This window comes from Otolemur garnettii, unplaced genomic scaffold (assembly GCF_000181295.1).
Source record: "Otolemur garnettii isolate 467f Iridium unplaced genomic scaffold, OtoGar3 scaffold00106, whole genome shotgun sequence".
NCBI classification, from domain to species: Eukaryota; Metazoa; Chordata; class Mammalia; order Primates; family Galagidae; genus Otolemur; species Otolemur garnettii.
In genome coordinates this window covers 1818019-1845582 of record NW_003852501.1, presented here as the reverse complement: position 1 = coordinate 1845582, position 27564 = coordinate 1818019, and the positions used below count along the sequence as shown (strand labels likewise).

Sequence of the window (27564 nt, the reverse complement as noted above, 5' to 3'; positions counted from 1 at the left end):
CCCGGCTATCTTTTGGTTGCAGCTGTCATTGTTGTTTGGTGGGCCCGGGCTGGATTCGAACCTGCCACCTTGGGTGTACATGGCTGGCACCTTAGTCACTCGAGCCACAGGAGCCGAGCCAGTTACTTTTCTTTTGATATACATAGGACTCTTTAAACATTTAAAACAATAGTCGGAAAGAGTCAAGAATAATTTCCATAGAGACAGATACTTAGCAATCAAAACATTAACCGTTGCTCAGGATAAAATAAGTTTAAAAATGTGTTTTGAGTTATGTGATTTTAAAAACTAACAGAGTGCAAATAACCTTCTATTAGTAGATTAGATATTAGGGACAGGTTAATGAAATGACTTATGGTGACTATAATCTAATTCTATCAATGAGTGACATAGTTTAAATAAATGATAGAACTATTGAATATTATGCAGCCCTGAAAAAGAATGTGGGTATCTATGCAAGTTGATGTGGACTCTGTTTCATTTATGTATGTATGTATGTATGTATTTTTCTGAGACAGAGCCTCAAGCTGTCGCCCTGGGTAGAGTGCCATGGCATCACAGCTCACAGCAACCTCCAACTCCTGGACTCAAGCAATTCTCCTGCCTCCACCTCCCAAGTAACTGAGACTCCAGGCTCTCACCACAACGCCCGGCTATTTTTTGGTTGCAGCGGTCGTTGTTGTTTGACAGGCCCAGGCTGTATTCAAACCCGCCAGCTCTAGTGTATGTGGCTGGCACCTCAGCTGTTTGAACCACAGGCACCAAGCCTGGACTCAGCTTTAAGATATATTGTTGTAAGAAAAAAATGTATGCTTTTACATGAGAGAACCATTTCTGGAAAGAGAAGGAACTGGTAACAGTGGCTGCCTCTGGGGAGGCAGATTGGAATCCTGGAGGATAGTGTTGGGCAGAGGAAGACTGACTTTTCCTGTAAATTTCTTCTTCTCTCTTTCTTCAAGGAAGTCACCTCTCCTTCTTCCATGTCCCCATTTTTTATTTTAAAAGAAATTAATAAAAACAAAACCAAATGGGAAAAAGACCAAAATGGGGAAAAAAACCCCAAAAAAACCCAAACCACCAAGATTAACCACTGTGGTACTAGAGCAATATAATTAAATTAGAAGACAGAACTTGGAGGCTGGGTGTGGTAGTTCATGCCTATAATCTTAATACTTTAGGAGGCTGAGGTGGGAGGATTATGTGAACCCAAGAGACTAGCTTGGGCAATAGTGAGACCCCATCTCTAAAAAAAAAAAAAACTAGTGTGTGTTTGTAGTCTCAGCTACTCAGAAGCAAAAAGATCAGTTGAACCCAGGGCAGGAGCTTAAGGCTACAGTGAGCTGTGGTGGTACCACTGCACTCTAGCCCAGGCAACAGAGCAAGGTCCTGCCTCAGAACAAATAAAAATCAAAAACAAAACACAAGTAAAAATATCCAATAGAACTTGGAAAAATTTGACTAGTTATAAATAATCAACAGTTGTTTAATTATATTCAGGAACATTCAGCTGTTTTTGTTGAAAAAAGAGTGAAAAGCAATAATAAGTAGAATGCTCAGTACTGTTACGCTTATAATTTTTCAAACTTATTTCTTTAAAAAATCCAGTCAACCTTAATTAGTATTAATTTATTATTTATTGGTCTGTTCAAGATGGCTCCTATTAGCCACACATCTTGAAAGTTAGCTTCAGTCTTTTGTGAAGTGTCTCATCTTGTATGAAATTCATCAGATTTGCTAACAATCTAATACCAGAAACTTTTCTATGTTTTAATTTTCAACTAGCTCCCAAATTTTAGGAATGCCTTTGTATACCCCATGTCCTCCCTTAAGTAAGTCCAGTCTACTCACTTCTCCTACCTCCGTTGCCACCTCCCTATGTGAGTATCAGTGTCAATTCTTGCTCAGACTCCTCAGTAGCCTGCCAAATTCTACCCTTGCTACTTTACAAACATTTCCCACCAAGTAGCCAGAGTTACCTACTTAAAATTTACATTATAAATTGCATCACCTTTTCATTGAAAACACCTATTTATGGCTTCTCCACACATTATGGTAACATTCTGCCTCCTCAGTGTGGCCACCATGGCTCTCCAGGGGTCCCCCTTCCTGCTCTTCACCCTCCTCTCCCATAGCTCTTCTTATTGAGTACTGTCCCATCCTACTAACCTTCTGCCACTTCCTAGGACAAGTTTAATTCTTGGTTTTTCTGCTCTCCAGAACATTTTCCCTCTGATTCTTCTAATGGCTAAGATTTGCTTTTGCAAATCACAGTTTAAATGTTACTTCTTCCGAAAGGTCTTCCATGACCATTAGCATAGGTCTGCCTTGTTATTCTCTGTAACAGAGCTCTGTTTGTTTCCTTCCCAGCACTCAAACACAATTTTGTTTTTGTTGTTGTTATTGATTCCTTGTTTGTTGACTCTTTCTGGCTAATACAGACTATATATCTGCATGATTCACTGTTATATCCCTAGTGCTTATCATAATGTCTGGCAAGACTTAGACTCAATATTTGTGGAATGAAAGAACAGTGAAGATCTTAAAAAGTTCCTCATTATGTTAATAACAAAGACTAATTTTTGATTCCACCACAAAGTGTACATTTAGAGAATAATGATCACATCCAAAATTAGTTCCTTACTATTATAGATGTGGTATCTCAAAAGCACTTTCCAAAAAACCATCTCATATCACACTCCATAATAAATATGTTTAATGTTTTTATCTCCTTACCTATTATGAGTATGCAGCTTATCCCAAGAATGTCACTTTTCCAGGATTGGATTGTTAGGTTTGATTTTTTATATTGTTTTAGGAGTAGCAGGAAGCCAAAGTACAATTCTTCTTGTAGCTGCATATTATTCACCACTGTATATAACTCTTCTCAAAATCCTTTTACCTATGTGACCACAGTAAAGTGAAGATGACAACTCTATTCTTTTTTTTTTTCTTAAAGACTGTGAATAGCACTGTCATTTATTTATTTATTTATTCATTTTGCAGTTTTTGACTGGGGCTGGGTTTGAACCTGTCACCTGTGGTATATGGGGCTGGTGCCCTACTCCTTGAGCCACAGGCACCGTATGACAACTCTATTCTTAATGACAATTTGATTTTTCTAGATATCACCAGTTCTTTACAGAATCTCTTCTTCATCATAAACCATGTAATAAAAACAAATTAGTTCTTTTCTTTTTCCTGCTTGGTGCAGGAAAAGTAAATGGACATAGTTTTTTGTTGGGCAATATAGACTTTTAAAATTTTATTTATTTATTTTAGAGACAGAGTCTCACTTTGTTGCCCTTGGTAGAGTGCCATGGCATCACACAGCTCATAGCAACCTCCAGCTCTTGGGCTTAGGCGATTCTCTTTTTTTTTCATTGCCATCAATAAGACATTTACTTGTTTTTAAAAAATCCAAATGCTGGCATTGTTCAGAAAAATTTAACAGGTTTATTTATAATTGTTAGAAAGTTGAACTGCTGAAACTTGTTCACTGAAACATTTTGACTCGCTTTAATGCTGCACATCCCCTCATTTTATATTAAAAATTCACACACAAATGAAAATGGAAAAGCTGCCAATACCTGATTTCTGTCCTCTATTTTTCCAGTCACAATCATATTCTTAAGTATCATTTGACCCCACGGGGGGAAAAAAGTCTAACGTTCAGAACTACCAATAACAGGAAGAAGAGAATTTTTTTTTTTTTTTTGATAATGAAATGTTTTTTCCATCATAGCTGACTCTTAAGCACGTTCTCCACGTATGCGGCGTGCTAGCTGGATATCTTTTGGCATAATTGTTACACATTTGGCATGGATAGCACACAGGTTAGTGTCTTAAAAAAGGCCAACCAGATAGGCCTCACTTGCCTCCTGCAAAGCACCAATAGCTGCGCTCTGGAAGTGCAGATCTGTCTTAAAGTCCTGAACAATTTCTCGCACCAGACGCTGGAAAGCAAGTTTGCGAATCAGAAGTTCAGTGGACTTCTGATAACGTCTTATGTCACGGAGTGCCACAGTACCAGGCCTGTAGCGATGAGGTTTCTTCACCCCTCCAGTAGAGGGCGCACTCTTGCGAGCGGCTTTTGTAGCCAGGTGCTTCCTGGGTGCCCGGTGGATTTGCGGGCAGTCTGCTTTGTACGAGCCATGGTATAAAGACCTCCTTACTTATCCCCTTTCTTCGGCTGGAGCTCGGCGAGCTAGAGGCGGCGTGGCGGTGGCTGCAGATTTAGGCGATTTTTGCTCAGCCTCCCGAGAAGCTGGGACTATAGGCGCCAGCCACAACACCTGGTTATTTTTTGTTTGTTTGTTTGTTTGTTTGCAGTTTAGCAGGTTTGAACCCCCACCCTGGGTCTATAGGGCCAGCGTCCTATTCACGGAGCCATAGGCACCGCCAGGCAATATAGACTTCCCCACCCCCGCAGAGTTTATCGCCCTTGGTAGAGTGCCGTGGCGTCACACAGCTCACAGCAACCTCCAACTCCTGGGCTTAGGGGATTCTCTTGCCTCAGCCTCCAGAGCAGCTGGGACTACAGGCGCTGGCCACAACACCCAGCTATTTTATGTTGTTGTTGTTGCAGTTCAGCCAGGGCCAGGCTTGAACCCACCACCCTAGGTACCTGGGGCCAGCACCCTACCCGCTAAGCCACAGGCACCGCCCAGCAATATAGACTTTTAAAAGAAAATATTGTTACATCAAAATGTTTATAATAAAGACTACAATGAGATACCATTATACACATAGTAGGACGATAAAAATTAAAACATTGACTATACCAAATGCTGACGAGGATGTGGAGCAACAGAAACTCTGATTTACTGCTGGTATAAAATTCCACTTTGGAAGACAGTTGGTAGTTTCTTACAAAATTAAGCATACTCTCACCATATGATCCAACATTTTTCACTCCTTGGTATTTACCCAAAAGCGTTGAAAACTTGTGTCTTCATAAAAGCCTGCACATGAATTTTACAGAAGCATTATCCAAAACTGCCAAACTTGGAAGCAACTAAAATGTCCTTCGGCAGGTGAGTTGATAAGTAAACTGTGGTGCATCTAGGCAACACGATGTTATTAAGTGCTAAAAAGAAATGAGCTATCAAGCCCTGAAAAGACATGGAGAAATCTTAAATGCATATTACTAAATGAAAGAAGCTGATCTGAAAAGACCACATACTGTATGCTTCTAACTCTATGTATGACATTTTGGAGAAGGAAAAATCATTCAGACAGTAAAAATATCAGTCGTTGCTGGGGGTTACAGTGGAGGAAGGGAAGAAAGAAGGGGTGAATAATAGGAAGATGTAAAATATAATTTAAATTATGAGCTGATGTGTCAATGTGGATTCATTAATTGTAACAAATGTGCCATTGTGGTGGGGGATGTAGCTCGTGAGGAAGGCTGTGTGTGTGCAGGGACAGGGGTTATATGGGAACCCTGTATTTTCTGTTCAGTCTTGCTGTGAACCTAAAACTGTTCTAAAAAATAAAGTCAGTTTAAAAAACAGATCAAGCACAATGGTCCATGCCTATGAACCCAGCATTTTAAGAATCCAAGGCAGGAGGATCTCTTGAGGCTAGGAGTTCAAGACCAGTCTGGGCAACATTGCAAGACCCTATCTTTAAAAAAAGTACTAACAATGATTATCCATGAAGTCAAGAGTTATTGATCAATTTTAAGGCTTTCCAAATTATAGTTTGTTTGTTTTGGGTTTTTTTTTTGCTTTTTAAATCACTGAATGTTTGCTTCAGCAGCTCCATATACTAAAATTGGAAAGATAAAGAGAAGATTAGCCTGGCCCCAGTGCAAAGATAATGGGCAAATTTGTGAAGTGTTTCATATTTAAAAAAAAAAATCACTGAATGTGTATTTATTACCTTTGAGGTTAGGAAAAAGTATTTAAAAATATAAGTATGCTATGATTAAAACTTTTAGACTTGCTTAATTTAAGGCTTTAGTCTCTTAGAGACTAGAGACTAGCTACCTAGTGCAGAAATTCAATAAGTAATGGTTGACAATATAAAGAATACTTAAATGGGCATAATTTAAGTCTTAACCCAATTATTTTCAGCTTATTGTTTTATAAGGTCATAGATTTTCTTGCTGAAAAGCATTTCTGAAATAATCTAATATAACCTTCTTGTTTAAAATTTGCTGTTCTGGGGCTGCGCCTGTGGCTCGAAAGGGTAGGGCGCTGGCCACATATGCCGAAGGTGGTGGGTTCAAACCCAGCCCCAGCCAGAAACTGCAAGAAAAAAAAAAAAAAAAAATGCCTTCAAGACCAACCTGGGCAACATGGTGAGACCCCTCTCTCTATAAAAATAGAAAAATTATCAAACCCAGCCCCAGCCAGAAACTGCAAGTAAAAAAAAAAAAAAAATTGCTTGTTCTCCAGTGAGTACCTCTAAAGCATAGATGGCACTTAGGTGTTATATGCTTCCTGGGAGATAAAATAAAGAACATGAAAGCACAGACACAGAATATAAAAGTGAAAATAGACAAACGGGATTATGTCAAAATTAAAGGCTTTTGCACAGCAAATGAAAGAACTAAGAGAGTGAAGCGACTACTCACAGGATGGGAGAAAATGTTTGCATACTATACATCAGGAAGGAGCTAATATCCCAAATGTATTATTAGGAACTCTAACAACTCAGTAGCAAGAAAATAAATAACCTTATTTAAAAATGGACAAAAAGAGACCTGAGCAAACATTTCTCAAAATAAGTCAGAAATGGCCAAGCAGGTACGTGAAAAAATGTTCAACATCACTAACAATCAAGGAAATGCAAATGAATCACCTCACACATGTTGTAATGGCTATTATCAAAAAGATGAAAGAATGCAAGTGTTAGCAAGGATGTGCAGAAAAGGGAACTCTTGCTCACTGTTGTTGGGAATATAACTTAGTACAGTCATGGGAAATAGTATGGAGGTTTCTCAAGAAATAAAACAAATTACCGTATGATCTGGCAATCCCATTATTTGACTTTATACTCAAAGGAAATGAAATCAGTTCCTCCAAAAGATAGCTGGGTTCTCACGTTCACTGCAGCATTATTCACAATAGAATCAATATAAGTGTCCATCAACAGATGAATGGATAAAGAAAATGTGGTATGCATACACAAAGGAATGCTATTCAGCCTTTAAAAAGAAGGAAATCTTGTCATTTGTGACAACACAGATGAACCTGGAGGACCTTATATTAAGCTGAATAAGCAAGAAACAGAAAGACAAATACCACATGATATTCATGGAAGCAGATAGAACCCTGGTTACTTGGGGGTGAGGTGGTGTGTGGGAGTGGGAGATTGGGAAGATGTTGGTCAAAGGTAGACAAAATTTCTGTTACAAGGAGTAAGTTCAAGAGATCCATTGAATAACATGGTGAGATAGTAACAGTGCATTGTACTCTTGAAAATTGGTGAGAGTAAACTTTAAGTGTTCACACTATAAAATAATATGTGAAGTTAGGCACATGTTATTTATTTGATATAGCCATTGCACAATGTATAAATTTCAAAATGTCATGTTGCATACAATAATATATTTAATTTTTTTGGTAATTAAAGTATTCTATTCTATTTATTTATTTTTTGAGACAGAGTCTCACTATGTCACCCTTGGTAGAGTGCCATGGTGTCACAGCTCAGAGCAACCTCGAACTCTTGGGTTCAAGCAATTCTCTTCCTCAGCCTCCCAAGTGGCTGGGACTACAGGTATCTGCCACAATGCTCGGCTATTTCTTTGTTGCTGTTCTGTAGTTGTCATTATTGTTTGACAGGCCTCGGGCTGGGTTAACCCGCCAACCCTGGTGTAGGTGGCCAGTGCCCAAGTCACTGAGCTACAGGCACCAAGCCTTGGTAATTAAAATAAATAAATACCTTTAATGAAATAAAAATGAGCAATATGATGGGATCGATACTCCAATGTGAACTGATAAAGAGTAGTGAACAGTAATCTTTGTTAAGAATATAGTAGTATTAGTACAGTACTACTATACTATTACTAGTAGTAGGCCAGGTGTGGTAGCTTACACCTGTAATCCCTGCACTCTGGGAGGCCAAGGCAGGTGGATTTCTTGAGCTCAGGAGTTTGAGTAAAACTTAGCCTGAGCAAAAATTGAGACCTCATATCTAAAAAACAAAAAAGGCAGGCATTGTAGCAGGTGCCTATAGTCCCAGCTACTTGGTAGGCTGAGGCAAGAGAATTGCTTGAGCCCAAGAGTTTGAGGTTGCTGTGAGTTATGAGACCATGGCACTCGACCAACAGTGACAAAGTGAGAATAAGCAAGGAACAGAAAGATAAATACCACATGATATTCATGGAACCTGATAGAACTTTGGTTACTTGGGGGTGAGGTGGTGTGTGGGAGTGGGAGTGGGTTCCTTATGGAAAGAATAGATTTATTCTTTAAATATATATGTAATATATATATTTAATCTATATATATAGAATAAATATATCTATATATAAAATAAATAAATCTATATATATTTAAATATATATATTTAATCTATATATATAAAATAAAGCCACTGCACTGTATATATATATATACATATATATATATAAAGCCTTGCCATTATATATAGTGGCAAGGCCGGGTGCAGTGGCTCATGCCTGTAATCTTAGCACTCTAGGAGGCTGAGGCTGGTGGATTGCATGAGCTCAGGAGTTTGAGACCAGCCTGAGCAAGAGTGAGATCCCGTCTCTAAAAATAGCCAGGTTGTGGTGGGCCCTTATAGTTCTGGTTACTTAGGAGGCTGAGGCAAGAGGATCACTTTAGCCCAAGAGCTTGAGGTTGCTGTGAGCTATGATGCCAGGGCACTCTACTCAGGGCAACAAAATGAGACTACGTCTCAAAAAGAAAAAAAAAGCATATAGTGGCAAAATTTTTTTTATTACTATATATTAAAGGCTCAAGAATTCAGAGGAAAGGAATATTCATAATAAACTGGAAAAATGAGAAGATAAGGAGTATATAAGGAGGATAAAGGAGATTTTTCTTCAAGGGCATATAACGTACAATTTCCTCATTTTATTGAAGAAGAAATTGAGGCTCAAAAACAGGGGTCCAGTTCACTGTCCCTCAGACAGTTGGAGGGCTGGACTGTGGCCCCCGGGACGAGTCTGCTGCTAAGCAGGACAGGCAGCGGCGGCAAAAACACCCAGGAGGCTGGATAAATGTCCTCGGTGGGCCTCATATGGCCTGCGGGCTGTAGTTTGAGGATGCCTGCCATTGGTTTGAAAGTTTGTTCCCACCAACTCATGCTAATTGATCTTCTGATAGTATTAGTAGGTGAGACCTTTAGGAGATGTTTAGGTCACGAGGGCTCTGCCCTCAGGAATGGATTAATGTCCATTTCTTGGGAGTGGGATCCTTATGAAGGGAATAGGTTGTCCCCTCATCCTCTCTCTTAGCCCTTTAGCCATATGATACTTTCCACAATGTTATGATTAAGCAAAAATGCTCTTTCCAGATGCTAGCACTTTGATGAGGGACTTCCCAGCCTCTGGAACTCTAAGTCAATAAATTTGTATTGTTTATAAATCACTCAGTCTCACGTATTTTTTATTTATTTATTTTTTTGAGACAGAGTCTCAAGCTGTTGCCCTAGGTAGAATGCTGTATCACAGCTCACAGCAACCTCACACTGTTGGGCTTAAGCGATTTTCTTGACTCTTACCTCCCAAGTAGCTAGGTCTACAGGCGCCCACCACAATGCCCGGCTATTTTTTGTTGTTGCCGTTGCCATTGTTGTTTTAGCTGGCCTGGGCCGGTTTGAACCCTCCACCCTCAGTGCATGTGGTCGGCGCCCTGGTGACTGAGCTATGGGTGCCGCCCTCCGTCTCAGGTATTGTTATAGTAGCACATAATGGACAAAGACAAGTCACATACATAGTTAAGGCACAGTATAATTAGCATCACCTTCAGCTTTGCATATTTTCCAATCATCGTATTGCTTCCTCAAAGACTTTGTTAATCTCCGGCATTACAGTTTCATGAAGTATAAAAGACATTGTTTGGAAGGAATAAATACCTCATGTATTTAGGAAGAATGGTAACTTAAATCTCTATTTTTAAAATTTTCAACCTATAATGGATTTCAGATTGCTGTCAGTTCCCAAGATTATTTTGTATTTTTTCTTCTGATTTAACACTTAAACTTGTCTGTGATTTGCTTTCTCCAGAATAGTATTTTCAAGCCACAGTTTGTAAGCCATGAAATCAATTGGTGGGCTGCAACCACTATTTATTTAATTTTATTTTATTTTCTCATTAAACTTTGTTCTTTTTAAAATTTCTTATAGCATAACTATGTACATTAATGCAATCATGGGGTACAGTGTGCTGTTTTCATATACATTTCGAAATACTCTCATCAAACTGGTTAACATAACCTTCATGTCATTCTCTTAGTCATTAAGTTAAGACATTCATACTCTGCTATTAAACTTTGTTTTAATGGATGTCAAAATTCCATGACAGATTTTTGGTCCAGTTGTTTTCATAAAACGTACTGATTTTGAAAACTGATAACTTAAAACTGCCACACAAAAAGAAACAGTCCACAAAACATTCTCCTTTCCTTCTGAAGATTTTACGATTCATTGTTATCATTAACCAGCTTTTTACTATTAAACTTAAATGGCCAATTTAAACAAACAGTTCTGAGACCATTCTTCCGCCACCGATTAAGACTGGAGTGGCAGGTATTAGAGATAATATTCATTTAGCCTTCTGAGCTTTCTGGGCAGACTGGGTGACCTTGCTAATGCCTGCAGCCTTCTTGTCCACTGCTTTGATGACACCCACAGCAACTGTCTGTCTTATATACCGAATAGCAAAATAACCCAGAGTAGAATAGTCTGAGAGGCTCTCAACACACATGGGCTTGCCAGGAACCATATTAATGATGGCGGCATCACCAGATTTCAAGAATTTAGGGCCATCTTCCAGCTTCTTCTTACCAGAGTGGCGATCAATCTTTTCCTTTAGCTCGGTAAATTTGCAGGCAATGTGAGCTGCGTGACATGCAGTACAGGAGCATAGCCAGCACTAATTTGGTCTGGCTTGTTCAGGATAATCACCTGAGCAGTGAAGCCAGCTGTGGGTCCATTGATGGGTCATTTTTACTATCACCAGCAACATTGCCACAACAAACATCTTTGACAGACGTATTCTTGACATTGAAGCCCACATTGTTCCCTGGAAGAGCTTTGCTTAAAGCTTCATGGTGCATTTCTACAGACTGTGCTTCAGTTGTAACATTAACTGGATCAAAGGTGACCACCATGCCAGGTTTGAGAATATCAGTCTCCACTCGGCCCACAGGGACAGTACCAATACCATCAATTTTGTAGACAACCTGCAGAGGCAAACGTAAGGGCTTGCCAGTTGGACAAGTTGGTGGCAGGATGCAATCCAGAGCTTCAAGCAACATGGTTCCACTGGCATTGCCATTTTTCCTGATGACTTTCCATCCCTTGAACCAAGGTATGTTTGCACTTGGCTCCAATGTGTTGTCACCATTCCAATCAGAAATTGGCATAAATGCTACTGTGCCAGGGTTGTAGCCAATTTTCTTAATGTAAGTGCTGACTTCTTTAACAATTTCCTCACGTCTCTTCTGGCTATAGGGCAGTTCGGTGGAATCCATTTTGTTAACATCAACAATTAGTTGTTTCACATTCAGTATGTGAAAGGGCATGTTCATGGGTCTGCCCATTCTTTGAGATACCAACTTCAAATTTACCAACACCAGAAGTAACAATCAGAACAGAACAGAACAGAACAGTCAGCCTGAGATGTGCCTATAATCATGTTTTTGATAAAGTCTTTGTGTCCTGGGGCATCAATGATAGTCACATATTTGCTGGTCTCAAATTTCCACAGGGAGACATCAATGATGATATCATGTTCACACTCAGCCTTGAGTTTATCCAAGACACACAAGACACAGGCATACTTGAAGGAATCCTTTCCCATCTCAGCAGCCTCCTTCTCAAAACTTTTTCTTTTGCTTGCTTGCTTGCTTTCTTTCTTTCTTTCTTTCTTTCTTTCTTTCTTTCTTTCTTTTTTTTTTTTTTTGAGACAAGGTCTCACTTCTTGTCCTCCATAGAGGACTGTGGCATCATAGCTCACAGCAACCTGAAACTCTTGGGCTTAACTGATTCTCTTGCCTCAGCCTCCAAAGTAGGGACTACAGGTGCCTGCCACAATGCCTGGCTATTTTTTTGTTGCTGTTGTCATTGTTGTTTAGGTGGGCTGGGCCGGGTTCGAACCTGCCAGTGTTGGTGTATGTGGATGATGCCATAACCACTGTGCTATAGGCACCCAGCCTCCTTCTCAAATTTTTTGATGGTTCTCTTGTTAATACCACAACATTTGTAGATCAGATGGCCAGTAGTGGTGGACTTGCCTGAATCTTCGTGTCCAGTGACAATGATGTTGATATGAGTCTTTTCCTTTCCCATTTTTGATTATTTGGGCGGTTTTCATAATGCCTGTATTGTGGCAGCAAACCCATTGCAAAAAAACACTATTTTTTTTAAAAGAAGGAAGAGAACAGTATAAACTAGATTTAAATAGAATAGAATAGAGAATATTGAAAGGCAGTGAGGGAAATAATTCTTGTATGAATGTTGTGTTTGGGTCACAATGCACAATGTATATCCTACTGGTTGTAATGTTTAAAAAACATTTGTAAGTGACTGTTCTAGAATGTATCATTTATTGTTGTGCCTTAAATTATCAAAAAGTATATATTTAAAAGTGGAATTTTAAGCATGAGGAGAGAAAATCATCCAGACAGGCAGCATGATATGGTGGTTAAGAGCATAGATTATGGAGCCAAGAAAGAATCTTAGGGCCTTACCACTTGCTAGCTATGTCATGAAGTTTTTAAAACTTTTCTTGCTCATCTGTTCCCTAATTTATAAAAATGAGATGATAATATTAAGTACTTCATAGAGTTAAGAGGACAGTGAGTTATTCACAATGAACAAAGAACAATTCCTGCCACCTGGTAAGTACTATACAAGTAGTTTGTTAAATAAAATTGTACAGCTGACTCATACTTTGTCAGAACTTCACCCTATCTTTACAGTGGTTAAACAAAATGATGATTTTTGATTATGATAATACCATCATTTATTTGAACAAATTAATAAATGTTAAACATGCTAAAACTAATACTTTTTTATTTAAGTTTATTATTCTTTAATCTTATAGTGGTACCCTTCTCAGGGATACTATTTTTATATAGTAATCAGCCATGTGGTGCATGTTTTGTTTTTTTTGCTTCTGTAATAGAAAAATTTCTTTTTTCTTTCTTTTTTTTTTTTTTTAGTGCTTGACAATTTGGAACTTATTTTTTTTATAATTAATTATTTTTTATTAAGTCATAACTTTGTACATTGATGCATTTATGGGGTTCAGGGTACTGCTTCGATATACAATGTGAAATGTTTACATTGAACCAAGTAACACATCCATCACAATTATACTCATTTCTTAATAGTTTTGAAATGTGTAATAGAAAAATTTCCTCAGTGTTTCAATTATTGAACTATTGCTTTTTTCTCTTTTCAATTGTAAAAGTTAAAATGCTACTCTATAATAGCGTTCTAGTCATCAGCCCCAAACAATTCTTTCTTTTGGTCTCCTGGTATCCGTGCTGGGAAAATGAGACAGATTATACTGAATTCCTTTCAAAAAACAAATAAAACTCCACATTTTTTTCCCAGATTAATATGGGGGAACAGACAGGTTACATTGTTTGCATTTGTTAGGTAGAGTCCAAGTTGTAGATGTGTCGTTCACCCAGGAAGTGTGCCTTACAGCCTTACATTGTGCCTGTTAGGTGCGAGCACACCAATTCCTCCTCTCTCCTCCCCTCCTCCCTCTCCTCCCCACTTAAGTTTTTCTTTTGGGTTGGTGTGTATTTGTTCATCTACTAGCTTAGTATTAGTATTGAAACTAGTATTATTATTGATACACTGGAACCTGCGTTTCCATTCTTGTGATACTTTACTAAGTAGAATGTTCTTCAACTCCATCTAGGTTGATACAAAAGATATAAAGTCTCCATGTTTTTTATGGCTAAATAGGATTCCATGGTATACATTTATCACAGCTTATTAATCCATTTATGTGTTGGTGAGCAGTTGTGTTGATTCTACATCTTGGCAATTGTGAATTGAGCTGTGACAAACATCCTAGTGCATATGTCCTTATGCTAAAATGATGTTTTTTCTTCTGGGTAGATACCTAGTAATGGAATTTGTGGGATCAAATGAAAGGTCAACTTTTAGTCCTTTGAGGATTCTCTATACTTCTTTCCAAAGAGGGTTTATTAGTTTGCAATCCTAACAACAGTATAAAAGTGGTCCTTTTTCTTCATGCCCTCACCAACTTCTGCAGCTTTGGGACTCCGTGATGTGGGCTATTCTTACTGAGGCTAGGTGATATCCCAAGGTAGTTTTTAAATTTGCATTTATCTGATGATTAGGGACAATGAACATTTTTTCATGTGTTTGTTGGCTATTTGTCTGTCTTCTTCAGTAAAACTCCCCTTTGATTTGAAGTGCATTTCTTCCAAGACTACTTGATTTAATGTGTTTGTTGCAATTCTCATTGTTATTAGTTGGATTATGTATGCATTAGCACAGTATTGGTGGTAGAGACATCAATATGGTCTTCACAAAATATTATTAAAACGTTTTCTAATATTCAATTGATTCAGTTATGAACAATAAAACTTACTAACATTTATTGAGGTCTATCAAATGAGGTCCAAGTTTTATTTGTGTGTGCTGATTTGATCTCCCCTTAAAACTCTATGACAAAGGAATTATTATCTACATTTTACACATGATGAATCTGAGGTTTAAAAAGTTAATATCTTGGGCTGGGCATGGTGGCTCACACCTGGAGCACTCTGGAAGGCTGAGGCAGGTGGATTGTCTGAGCTCACAAGTTTTGAAACTAGCCTGAGACAGAGCAAGACCTTGTCTCTAAAACTAGCTGGTCACTGTGGCAGGTGCCTGGAGTCCCTCAAGAGGCTGAGGCAAGGGAATTGCTTGAGCCCACGAGTTTGAGGTTGGTGTGAGCTATGACGCCATGGCACTCTACCAAGGGCCACAAAGTGAGACTGTCTCCAAGAAAAAAAAAAGATTTAGAGAAAAATAAATAAAAAGTTAACATTTGCCTGCAATCACCTAGCTCAGTGGTTCTCAACCTTCCTAATGCTGCATGTATTTTTATTGTTAAAAAGGGGTCATGACCCACAGGTTGAGAACTGCTGACCTAGCTAGTTGTGGGTAATGCCAGAATTTGTACTGAGGCAGTCTAGTTCCTAAGCTGTGCTCAGAAATACTTTTATATTACTCTAAATTAATAATGAGCTCTTAGGGCGGTGCCTGCGGCTTAGTGAGAGGGGCACCAGCCCCACATACTGAGGGTGGCAGGTTCAAACCTGGCTCCAGCCAAACTGCAACAAAAAATAGCTGGGTGTTGTGGCAGGTGCCTGTAGTCCTAGCTACTCAGTAGGTTGAGGCAAGAGAATCGCCTAAGCCCAAGAGCTGGAGGTTGCTGTGAGCTGTGATGCCATGGCACTCTATTGAGGGCGATAAAGTGAGACTCTGTTTCTAAAAAAAAAAAAAAAAATGAGCTCTTAGTTTTCAGAGTGCAATTGTATCTAACACTTTCCTATCATTGCTTTCACATAAGCCATGTGGCTCTTAACAATAACTCTGTATTACTTGACTTTGCAAATGAGGAAACTGAAGCTGAGAGAGAAAGTAATTTTGTGAAATTTTCAGTGGCCAAACAAGTATTTGAAGTATAGGCAGTCTCTGAGTTGCAAACATTGGACTTAGGTACAACTCACACTTACAAACGGAGGATATTACAGTAAGTCCCCGAGTTACAAATATATGACTGATGTTTAACTGGAATCTATGAATGGGTACTATTATAGGTACCCATAATGTACCTGCTCATATTTATGTATGTAAGAACAAACCTACAGAAACTATCTTATTTGTAACCTAGGGACTACCTGTCAAGCCTTCTTCTCAAGGTGGAGAGGCTTCATGTTGCTTCTCAGCAATGTTTAGCATGCTTTTGCTATTGTTATAGAAACTACACATATGTAGGCAACACACTTTTAGTTTTAGATTTATTGAGATATAATTCACACATATACAATTCATCCAATTAGGTGTATATTTTCAAGAGTTTTAGTACATTCAGAGTTGTGTAGTCTTCAACCAATTTAGAACATTTTTATAACGACATTAAAAAATCTCCATAACTTTTAGCAATCATTCCCTATGTCCCACCTTCCCATCTACTTTCTATCTCTATAGATATGCCTATTCTGGACGTTTTACATAGATGAAATCATATATTATGTGGTCATTTATATCTGGTTTAATTTACTTAACATAGTATCAAGATTTGTCAATGTTGTAGCATGTATCAGAACCCCATTCCTAGCTGGGTATAGTGGCTTGGGCCTGAAATCCTAGCTACTCAGGCGGTGGGGGAAGATGGATTTAGGCCACCAGCTTCAGACAAGCCTTCACAGCATAGCCAGATTTCACTCTAAAAAGAAAAAAGGAGGCAATGCCTGTGGTGCAAAGGAGTAGGGCGCCGGCCCCATATGCTGGAGGTGGTGGGTTCTAACCCAGCCCTGGCCAAAAAACCCCCAAAAAACAACTACAAAAAACAAACAAACAAAAAAAAAACAAACAAACTTTAAAAAGAAAAAAGAACTTTCTCTTCATGACTGAATGATATTCCACTGAATGGATATACCACATTTTGTTTATGTATTCATCAATTGATATTTTGAGTTGTTGGAAATTATGACGAATGCTGTTATGAATATGCATATATTTATTTTTGAAAGTGCTTTTATGTACAATTTTTATTGAAATTATGACATACTTTTTCTGAATAAATACTACAGTGATTATTACTGTTGTAAATTATAACACAGCAATCATGTTGGGGAATCAGTATCACTGTAGAGTTTCAAGTGACTAGCATGTGGTAACTCATTTAAGACAGAACTTATTTGAAAGAACCTCTACTGAATCCTAAATATAATCACAACGAGCTATTGCAATAAGACATGGCAGCAGAAAAGGAATAATGTATGTTTTCACTGAATTATTACAATTTGGTAATAGAGAACATTTCTGTTGTGATAATAGTAACGTCAACTATGTCAGTGTAAAACAATACTGATGAATATAAAATCAGATGAAGATATTTTAGTGTACTGAAAACAGAAAAATTTACTATTGTAAAATAAAGTTTCCTGAAAAATAAGAAATAGTTTTTAAAAGCTGATGTAATACATATTGAGAATATTTGTCTATTTAAAACAAAGACAGCAGTATATTTAAAGCATTTAGTCCCAGGTGTAAAGTCTACTTGATTTAATTTTTATTGATAACGCATGAATAAATGTCAATTTCTACTAGATTATCCTTTGTTAAGTGGCGTCTATTAGCATTTACAAATCAGTCTTTACAGAGTCCATCGTGGACAATTAATTTCATTTAAAATCTTTACGTTCATCATTATCGTGTTTAACTTTAAACTGTAACATCACACGTCCATTTATTAATAATAGGCAGTGGTGTCAGATAATCCTGAAATTGAGAAGTCTAAGTCAACCATCCATTTGGGTGGGAAAAATAACTCGCACCATCCGTGGTAGTCCCACTAACAACCGCCAGGGCGAGAAGGCAGCGGCGTCGCTTCGCTATACGTGGAGTCTTGGAAATCGTTCAGCACCGTGACGTCCGCCCAAGACGTAGGTGTAGACTAGGAACAAAAGACCAGGCCCTCGTGGAGGTGGCCTGGGGGCGCGCCTTCCCCGGGGCGTACGGCGCCGTCCGCTCCTGGCTCGGCTCCGGGGCGCAGGGTCGCTCCCTGCGGGGGCCGCCCCTGGTGGGCGAAGCGATGGAGCGGGCTGTAGAGTGGCGCCTCCGCGGAGCCTCCGTCAGCCGTTGAGGACCAGGAGACCGTGGCAGGCGGTGGAGAGGCCCGGGGCTGCGGACTGGAGTGCGGCGACGCCGCGGGACGCCCCCGGGCCGGCGCTGTCTCCTCCAGCGAGCGGGAACCCCGCTCCAGGGGAGCCCGCAGCTCCCTCCATCTTAGCTGGGGGAGGCGGGGAGCGGCGTCTGGGGCTCTCCACCGTCGTGCCTGCTCCCATGGCCCCTCGGATGCAGACGCCGGAAGCTGGGGCCGTTCCCTCGGCCGAATGGCAGAGCCCAGTCTGGGCTTCTCGAGGACAAGTTTTCCGGCCCCACGGGGTTTGGTTTTGAATGGGGCCCAAGTCCCCACAGCAGATCCGACAAAATGGAGGACGTCGTCTCCTCCTGCTGCAGCCATGACGGCTGGTGGGGTACTATTCCCCACGGGGGTGCGGCGAGGCTGGAAGCACCTCCACCGCCCTCAGAGCGCCCAAGAGTCCACTGCACCCGCTGCCCCGACTTCCCACTCAGTCTGGCTTCAGTCCCTCCCCGGTCTCACCCCTCGCGGGGGCTTCAAGGAACTGGACAGGGAGGGCGCTGGGGCATCGAGGCCGCGTCTCTCCTCGGACAGAGTCGTTGGGTGCCGCTGCAGCGGCCTGTGCACCCAGGCCCGGGCGAGGGCAGGCAGCCTCGCTTCAGTTTCTGGGGCTGTCCTGGTCCCGGAGAACCCCCTGCCCCTAGAGGCCGAGCAGCGGCCGATGCGGCGGGCCACGAAACTCGGGCTCCTGACCTGGCGGACCCAGTGGGTGGGGGCGGGGTATCGGCGGGGAGGAGACGCGGCCCGGAGCCGGCGGAGGAAGGAGTGGAACGGCAGGGCTGGGGGTGTGGCTCGCCCTGATTGATGGCCCCGCGGACCAGCCTATCGAGGGGGTCCGGAAAGAAGGCCGACACAGCCAATAGACGTGCCCGAGATGCCTCCGCCCGCCCTTCCCGCTGGCCAATGAGCGCGTGAAGGGCGGGGCTTCCCCGGGCTCGGCCGCACCGTCGCCTCCTCCGCCTCCTCCTCCTCCTCACCAGCGCTAAAGCCGGGACTGGACCGAGCGGAGTTGTGCGTGTCGCCGAAGGGGGGTGGGCCGGGGGAGGGGAGGTTCGTTCCGCGTAGCCGCAGCCAGAACCGGGTGAGGTTTATCCCCGCTGTCTTTCCAGTCCAGGGCCGCCGAGAGTGGGGGTGGCTGGGAGCAGCGCAGCCTCCGGAGGAGGAGGCGGAGGCGGAGGCGACTGGGGAGGCGGAGATGGGTGAGGGCAGCCTCCGGAGCCTCCCACCGACCCGGGACTAATACCCCGCGGCGCGGCCGCCGTCGCCGCCGCCGCGTCGGGCCTCCGGGGCTGCTCGGGGCTGCGCTCATGTCACAGGCGCCTTCTGGTGCGGCCCGAAGGGCTGCGTGGGTGCGGGCGAGGCCGGGAGGGCTGGGTGAGGCGGCCGCTGGAGGCGGGGGTCGCGGCGGCCGGCAGGGCGGGGGTGCCGGCCGAGGGAGGGGGTGTCGCGGGGTATTTTCCTTTCTTTTCTGCGGGGGGGCGGGGGGAGGGGTGCCGGGCCCGGGCTCGCGCGCTCGGGGCCGCGCTTCGTCCCTGGCCGCCAGAGCCGAGGTCCCCGAGTTTTTCGGGGTGAGGGCGGCTGCCCGCGGCTCGCCGGGCCCCCTCGCCCGCTCCGCTCTGTCCCGTTCTGCCCCTGCGCTGCGTTGCGCGGCTCTTGCTCCTCGCGTATTGTTTGGCTGGGTCTCTAATGGCGGACGGGGAGGCAGCGCTGCCGGCCGCCGACTGCAGGGGGGGGCCAACCTCGGGCCCAGGGCAACTGCTGGGGGCAAATGTGGATGATGTGGGCCTCGCAGTGACGTGAGCTGCCCCTACCTCGGAACTGGTGCCGAGAGTGACGGGGATGACGTTGAGTGGGCAGATTTAGGAGGGAATATGAATCCCTTGCTGGCGTCGAGGCAGCGTTTGCCCCTTCCCCCTCCCTTCCCGGGAGTAGGCTTCGTGCCCTTAGGCCAGTCCCTCCAGATTTAGCCTTTCACCTGAGTTTAGGCCCCCAATATGTATTTGTGCTGTTTTACTCCACTTAACGCAGGAAGGGGCTGTGGTGGGAATGGTGGGGGTAATAATCGGAGGACCGAACCTCCTTGACCTGTTATTCTCTTCTCTGCCTCCTTCTGGTGGAAAGGGTTTGGTTCTCCCATCAGGTTGGGTTTTCTTGATCCATTTTTCATTTTTCCTCTCATCCTAGGACCAGGAATTGCGTTCAACTCCATCTGGTGCATCTTCGCCAGAAAGTGAGAAGGAAAACACCCCCATTGTGAGTCCTTTGCTCCTAATTTGTTACTAATAGAGGACGTTGTCAGGTTGTAGGGGTTCGGCCTTGGGACTTGTCCCTCCCCGTTGTTTTGAGGGGGAGGAGCTTCCCCTTGGGTGGCAGCTGCCCCCGGGGCGAAGCCTGGGTAATGGCTGGTGAGGCAGCTGGGAGTGGGCGCTGCTGTTTCCACCGCTGCAGACGTCGCTCCTGCTGCTGCAATACCAACCTCAGCAACCAGACGACGGGCTTCTGCAGCTGCTCACGTTACCGAGGAGGAGGGGTGGTGAGAAGGAGGGCATATTTCTGGTGCCCTCTAGAGTTCCCAAGTGGGAATTAAAGTTACTTCGTTTTAAATAGTATGCATGCAACCATCTTTAATTTTTTCTTCCTTAACAATGGATAATTGATTGAAGAGATTGGAAACATAGAAGGGACCATTTACTCTTTTATGTTTGATCTAAAACACAAATCTGTACTCATCTTATGGTTCATGAGTTGCTAGGTTTTTTTTCATGTCTTTGCTTAGGAAAAGGGAGTGCTCTCAGCTAGTATTACCTTAGTTCACCAACTAATAGCTGATCAGACCAGTGTGCTGCTCTAGTCTCCCATTTTCCATGTTGATTAGTCCTCACTTAACATCATTTTTGAATATGTTACCAGAGAATTGTCATTTAATGTCTGAAATTTGTTTGTTATAAGGCAATCTTATCAGGTGCTAGAGTGTGAACTAGTTAAATTTTCTTTCAGTCAAGTGAAAGTAGTTTCAAAATACAGGTGAAATCAGCACTCTGGACACATATCTGTAGAGCTCATTGACATTGTAACTTATAGATGTCCCTCAGAGGTGGGTCAGAAGTGTAGTAGCTTATGTTTTAAGTCCAGAGGGGTCAAAAGGTGGTTAACAATAATGATTTGCTGAATAGAATTGTGAAGGATGATGTGAGAATGGTACAGTAGAGGATACCTTAATGTAGTATTTCCTTTAATATTGGCATGTAGTTTGCAGGGTAATAAAAATAACATGAGTTGAGCTCCTGTTGTATGCCAGCCCAATTCTGATTTTTAAAAAAGTGTTTTTTGTAGAAACTTTCAATTTCATGAGTAAGGATAGTGTATTGAACTTTCATATACCCATCGTGCATGTTCTAAAACTATTAATATATGTCAAAACTAATTTTTAACATTTATTGAGCAATTTAATCTTCACAAAAGCCTAGTGACATAGACACTGGTTTTCATTCCTAATTTGAAGAGGAGGAAACTGGCATAGGAAGATACTGAGCTACTACTGTAGTATTTGGTAAAGTAGAGATTTGAACTTAAGTGGTTTGATTACAGAGTTCAGCAACTATGTTTTACTGCTTTAATGTACATAATGTATTTCACAAATCTAGAAATTGAGACAGTGGAAAAAAAAAAGACAACCACAGTCATCAATTAGATTTTTTATATTGCCTTGTGGAACAGAATTAACAGTATTCTCCTTCAATGTATCTGTTTCCACATTCTGTAACTTGTATGAATATAACTTCTCTAATGAGTTCAAAGCTTTCTTTAGGCACTAGATTAGGGGTCCTCAAAGTTTTTAAACAGGAGGCCAGTTCACTGACCCTCAGACAGTTGGAGGGCTGGACTGTGGGCCCTGGGATGAGTCTGCTGCTAAGCAGGACAGTGGTGGCAAAAACACCTGGTGGGCTAGATAAATGTCCTAGGTGGGCTGCATGTGGCCCACAGGGCCGGAGTTTGAGGACACCTACACTAGATCATTCAATTGTAATGAATCAAGGGTAGTATCTTTCAAGTAGATGGATGATGCTTATCATGACATTTTCGCAAAAGATTACTTTCATAGGATTTCTTATTTGTGATTTTGATGGGGATGCTTGATAATTTGCTATGATTAGATATTTGGAAATGAGGAACATCAAAAATGAATAATCAGGACTTTTATGTAATGTCAACACTTAGTGTACAAATGGAAAGCAGTGATTCTTTTAAATGCACCAACATGTGGTTCTTGTTTTACTTAATGATTTAGCTCAGAATTAAAATTTCTTTATTTAAAAACACCAACCAGTGATGCAATAATGTGCTAGAGAGCAAGGTGAACCTGACACTTTTTTTTTTAATTAAATCATAGCTGTGTACATTATGCAATCATGGGGTACAATGTGCTGGTTTTATATACAATTCGAAATGTTATCAAACTGGTTAACATAGCCTTCATGGTATCACTGTTTTGTTTTTTTTTTTTTTTTTTTGAGGTAGAGTCTCACTGTGTCACACTCCATAGAATGCTCTGGCATCACAGCTCACAGCAACCTCCAACTCTTGGGCTTAAGCAATTCTTTTGCCTCAGCCTCCCAAGTAGCTGGAACTACAGGTGCCTACCACAATGCCTGGCTGTTTATTTGTTTTTGTTGTGGTTGTCGTTGTTTGGCAGGCCTGGGCTGGATTGGAACCTGCCAGCTCCAGTGTATGCATGCGGCTGGTGCCCTTAGCTGCTGAGCCAGAACCTGACACTTCTTAATTAACTTGACTAAATCAATTATTATATAGTAATAACATTGAATGGTGCTTTTAGATGTATTTAGGAGGTAATTTTTTTTTTTTTTTTGGCAATTTTTGGCCAGGGCCGGGTTTGAACCTGCCACCTCTGGCATATGGGGCTGGCGCCCTACTCCTTTGAGCGACAGGCGCCACCCAAGGAGGTATTTTGACAGTTGAAAATACTTTGCATATTTATATCTTTTTTTCAGTCCATCATTAATAGTATGTATTCCTTCCCACCTATCCTTTTAAACATTCGGGGAAAAGATAAAAGTTAGTCTCTACCTGGGAAACTTGTGACTTTCCTAGTCCTTAAGTGTGGCCTTTTGACTGAATTCAAATTTTGTATAACAGATCTTTTCATTAAAAGGGGTGCAGCAGAGAAAGATGAAACTTTCTTGCCTCCTTTGGTGCTTAAAAAAGAATGATCCTGGGCGGTGCCTGTGGCTCAGAGGAGTAGGGCACCCGCCCCATATACTGGAGGTGGCGGGTTCAAACCTGGCCCTGGCCAAAAACTACAAAAAAAAAAAAAAAAGATCTTGAAATCAGAAAGCCACAGCTTCCCAAACCCTGGCAGGACTTTTGATCACATAAATCACTTCAAGTATCACACGGATGTTAACACATGAATGTTTCATATTTTTGTTTGGATATGGAGCTTGTTATACCATATTTGTACAATAGTGATCACATTTAAAGTTCCTTGTATTTTGCCCTTCTTTGAGGTACAAAAGTGTGCAGGTGTGTATGAAATGCCAAAAGTCTACCTTTGATGTCAAAAAATGTGGCATATATAGTTAGAGATTTTTTTGTTTTCTGATTTTCTATTGTCTCCATCCCATTTGAGATATTACTAACATCATATATTAAGTGACGTTTATTATAAGAATACTTTAGAATATTCAACTTGCATCTTTTTTTTTTTTTTTAAGGGAATACAAGGAGAGCTCAAACTCAAGTGTTTTTCTTAAAACACTTGGCCTCTCAAATAATATTTTATGTAGGGCATTTCCAATTAGGAAAGAAATAGATTGCTTTGACTTCGTGTATTTTCCTTTTTGAAAATTTCACTTGGTTAGTTTTTTCATATTCTTGTTAGAGCATAAAATTGAGATTTTTTTTTTTTTAATTGAACAGGACTTAAAAGTATTCAGTTCTAAAATTTCTTATTCAGAACTCCAGTATGTAAGACTTAGAAAGTTATTACTGAGAAAAATTGCTGTTGGATAGATCCATAAATTTGAATACAGGGATCTGGGTGACAGTGCGGTATATAGTAGAACCTCCATAGTTGACCATCTCCCTACATTAACCATATTTTAAGTTGACCTAATTTTCGTAGACTGGGCATGTACCCCATGTATGTGTAAATACGATAAGCGTAGCTCCTTATATCGACCACCTCCGTGTGTTGACCAGTTTGTTATAGTCTCTTGGGTGTATTAATGGTATATAAGTTGAAAGAAGGGTTTTATTTTTACCACACAAAATAATTTAACTTTATTTTCTTATTTTATTTTAGTTGTATACTAACTTTATTTTCCTATTTTATTTTAGTTGTATACTAACAGGTATGTTTTATATAGTTGGAGTGGAAAATTTTTATATTTGCAGCCAGCCTGTTTTTCTTAAACAAGTCACTTTGTAACCTTAGATTTCTCTTATTAAAATAGAGAAGAGAAGGCTGAGGTGGGTGGATTGCTTGACCTGAGTTCAAGAACAGCTTGAGCGAGAGCGAGACCCCATCTCTACTAAAAAGTAGAAATACTAGCTGGGTATTGCGGCAGGTGTCTATAGTCTCAGCTACTTGGGAGCCTGAGGGTTCACTTGAACCCAGGAGTTTGAAGTTGCTGTGAGCTATGGCGCCATGGGAATCTACCGAGGGTAACAAAGTGAGACTGTTTAAAAACAAACAAAAAAAATAGGCAGGTCATCTTCATGGAGGCCAGCACTAAATACTTAGTAACAAGATGTGTTGGTCATCTTAAAGCATGTTAAAATTTGAATTCTTGCAACACATACCCATTGTTTTATTGTGAATTTTAAGGTATACTAAATTTTTGGGTTGAGTTCTATATAATACATGAAGCACATTTGAAGCTACAGAATAAATTTCTGTAAATGGTTGAAAAATCTGCTCATAGTTTAAAAATCAATGTGAAGAGAGGTTAGCAAAATCATTTGATAACATTAGTGTTTTAGGATTTGTTCTGTTTATTTTTAATTTTTTGACAGTCCATTGAAAATTAAAAGTAAAATGTAGGTCAATGAAAGTTTTGAGATAGACTACATTATGGTCCTGACAACGTTTTTTCTGAGTCATCCATGTAAGTTTCAACTTGCTGGGGTTATAAGTAGTTACTGGGAGGGCTTCATTTGTTTCCTTCTGTGTGGATTTTACGTTTCTTGATTTTTATGTATCACAGAACTTTTGTGAAGACCCACATAAACTTTAAGATAAATTATTGGTGTATAAGTTGAAAGAAGGGTTTTAACTGTTAGGTTTTATTTTTACTAATTTGATTAATGTTCTGTAATTATTCATACTTGCTTTTTCTATAAATGTTTTAAGAATATACTTTGTATGTTAGAAATAGATAATGAATATACAGTAGGAATGAATTTTTAAAAATTCTTTGTACATTTATGTTTCATTAGTACAAGTTAATCTTGTTTTTGCTTATTCTTCTTGAAATATTACTGAATTATTGCTAGAGAATTTAGACCCTTCTCTTTAATATAAAAGTCTGCCAATAATCAGGTTTTCTCTCACTTGCCAGCGGGGTCTAGATTTTTTTTCCCTTCTGGTGTTCTGAATGAATTTTAACATAAAATTTGTTTTCATGAATTTATACATTAGTCTCAAGTGTTGTACAAATTTTTAATAAATTATTAAATATTCAAAGTGTTTTGATTTTGAAAGTTAATCATTGTAATCTTTTCAGATAAACTTACTAGGAATAGAATTAATTTTTGCAACTTTATAAAAATATTGAGAAAGATCAGTTATAACTTTTGTAGTAAACTTATTTATGACCATACATTTAGATTGGATAAGATAATAATTTAGCTATTTTGGATAAGATAATAATTTAGCTATTTTAGTAAAATTGTGACGCACAGTTAGAAGTTTCAGGTAGAACAATGTTTATAAGACATGACTATAATACAATGAGACAAATTCTTCAGTCTTTAACTTTATAGTAATACATATGTATATTACTTTTTGCTGTATTTACCTAGCTACCTTGTCTAGACTTACTAGTATAAATATTTAGAACTGAAATTTGGGGATAGGGTTACTTAACATTAAAAAAGATCTTTTTCTTATAATACTGGGATAGTTTTATAATAATTTATTTCAAAGAGTTGTGTCTTTTACCTAGAAGAGTAGTGTTTCTTGGAGCTGCAAACTAAAGCAGACTCAGTGCTTAGGGTAATTGTCAGGGTACTGTAGAAGTCATTTATTCATCAGACTGGCCATTATAATACTTACTAAAATCAAGTAGTCATAAAAGATATATTCTGGTAATAGTGGGCCAGTAGTTTCTTTGGCTCTTTGCTTGGAAGGGCATTTCATCTAAACTTCTGTTACTGTGCTTCAGGACCCTAGCTTGAAATTAAATTTCTGAGTTCTTGGTTAGGCCCAGTGATGATCAAATTAGTGAATTATGTTTCTAGTTCTATAGAACTAAGAAAAGATTTGAGTAAAAATGAAAATGTAGGTTATTATTTTTTATTTTCTTCTCTTCTAGATTTTTACTTTTTTCCTTCTAAGCGTGTCATACTTTCAGATCTTTTAATTATTCTGAACCCAGTGTGGTAGTTGAATTTTCTTTCTCTTTGCCTTTTCTTTTTTTTTTTTCTTGAGACATAGTCTCATTCTCTGTTGTTCTAGGCTAGAGTATGATGGTGTCATAGCTCACAGCAATCCTCAAATTCCAGGCTCAAGCAGTCCTCCTGTCTCACCCTTCCAAGTAGCTGGGATTATAGGTGCGTGCCGCCACACCCAGCTAATTTTTCTATTTTGTTTTTTAGTAGAGATGGGGTCTCATTCTTGCTCAGGCAGGTCTCGAACTCCTGAGCTCAAGCATTCCACCCACTTTGGCCTCTCAGAGTTCTGGGATTACAGGTATGAGTCACCTTGCCCAGCCCTGAATTCTTACATGTTTATGATTCTGTGTCTATTTTTCTTTCTTTCTTTCTTTTTTTTTTTATTAATGTGTTTGTCTATTTTTAAGTAATGAAAAATTTGCCCTTGTTTTAGTTAGATTCATTATAAAATTTAACTAGTTTTAACTAGGTTTACAACTTGTAAATTGCCTTACTTTCTACCTTTATTTTTGTTTGTTTTAAGGGTGTATAGTAGTCTGTTCCTTATCCAAATAAATGTTAACTCCTGCATAGGACGTCATTCCACTCTTTGTCTCCAAACAGTTTTACATTGCTCATAGAAGAAAAGCCTCTATTCAGATTATTCTGTCTTCCATGACACAAATGCCTGACTTCTGTTATTCCATGTTCTTTCCATTTGTATATCACATTTTTCTATCTTTAATGCTTACCTGGCTATTTTTTTTTTTTTTTTTTTTTTTTTGAGACGGAACCTTTTTTTTTTCAGACAGGAACCTCAAGCTGTCCCCCTGGGTAGAGTGCC

At 40.3% G+C, this 27564-nt stretch overlaps 1 protein-coding gene, 1 non-coding gene and 1 pseudogene across 5 annotated transcripts in view; 2 read left to right on the top strand and 1 right to left on the bottom strand.

Annotated features, from left to right (window-relative positions):
* The first annotated feature begins 5746 nt into the window (after window positions 1–5746).
* Window positions 5747–5852, top strand: LOC111727454. The gene has a single exon (XR_002775014.1). It is a non-coding gene; the product is annotated as a U6 spliceosomal RNA (small nuclear RNA).
* A 4853-nt stretch (window positions 5853–10705) lies between these two features.
* On the bottom strand, window positions 10706–12490 carry LOC100942847 (annotated as a pseudogene).
* A 6523-nt stretch (window positions 12491–19013) lies between these two features.
* ZMYM2 (zinc finger MYM-type containing 2) overlaps window positions 19014–27564 on the top strand; it is a 106078-nt gene continuing 97527 nt past the window's right edge. For 2 of the 4 annotated variants that reach the window (XM_023517228.1, XM_023517229.1), the window contains exons 1-2: window positions 19017–19188; window positions 20292–20360. The gene's annotated coding sequence lies outside the window, so the exon portion shown is untranslated. Of the gene's footprint in view, window positions 19189–20291; window positions 20361–27564 lie in introns of all 4 variants that reach the window. The other 2 variants (XM_023517226.1, XM_023517227.1) reach the window with 2 other exon arrangements.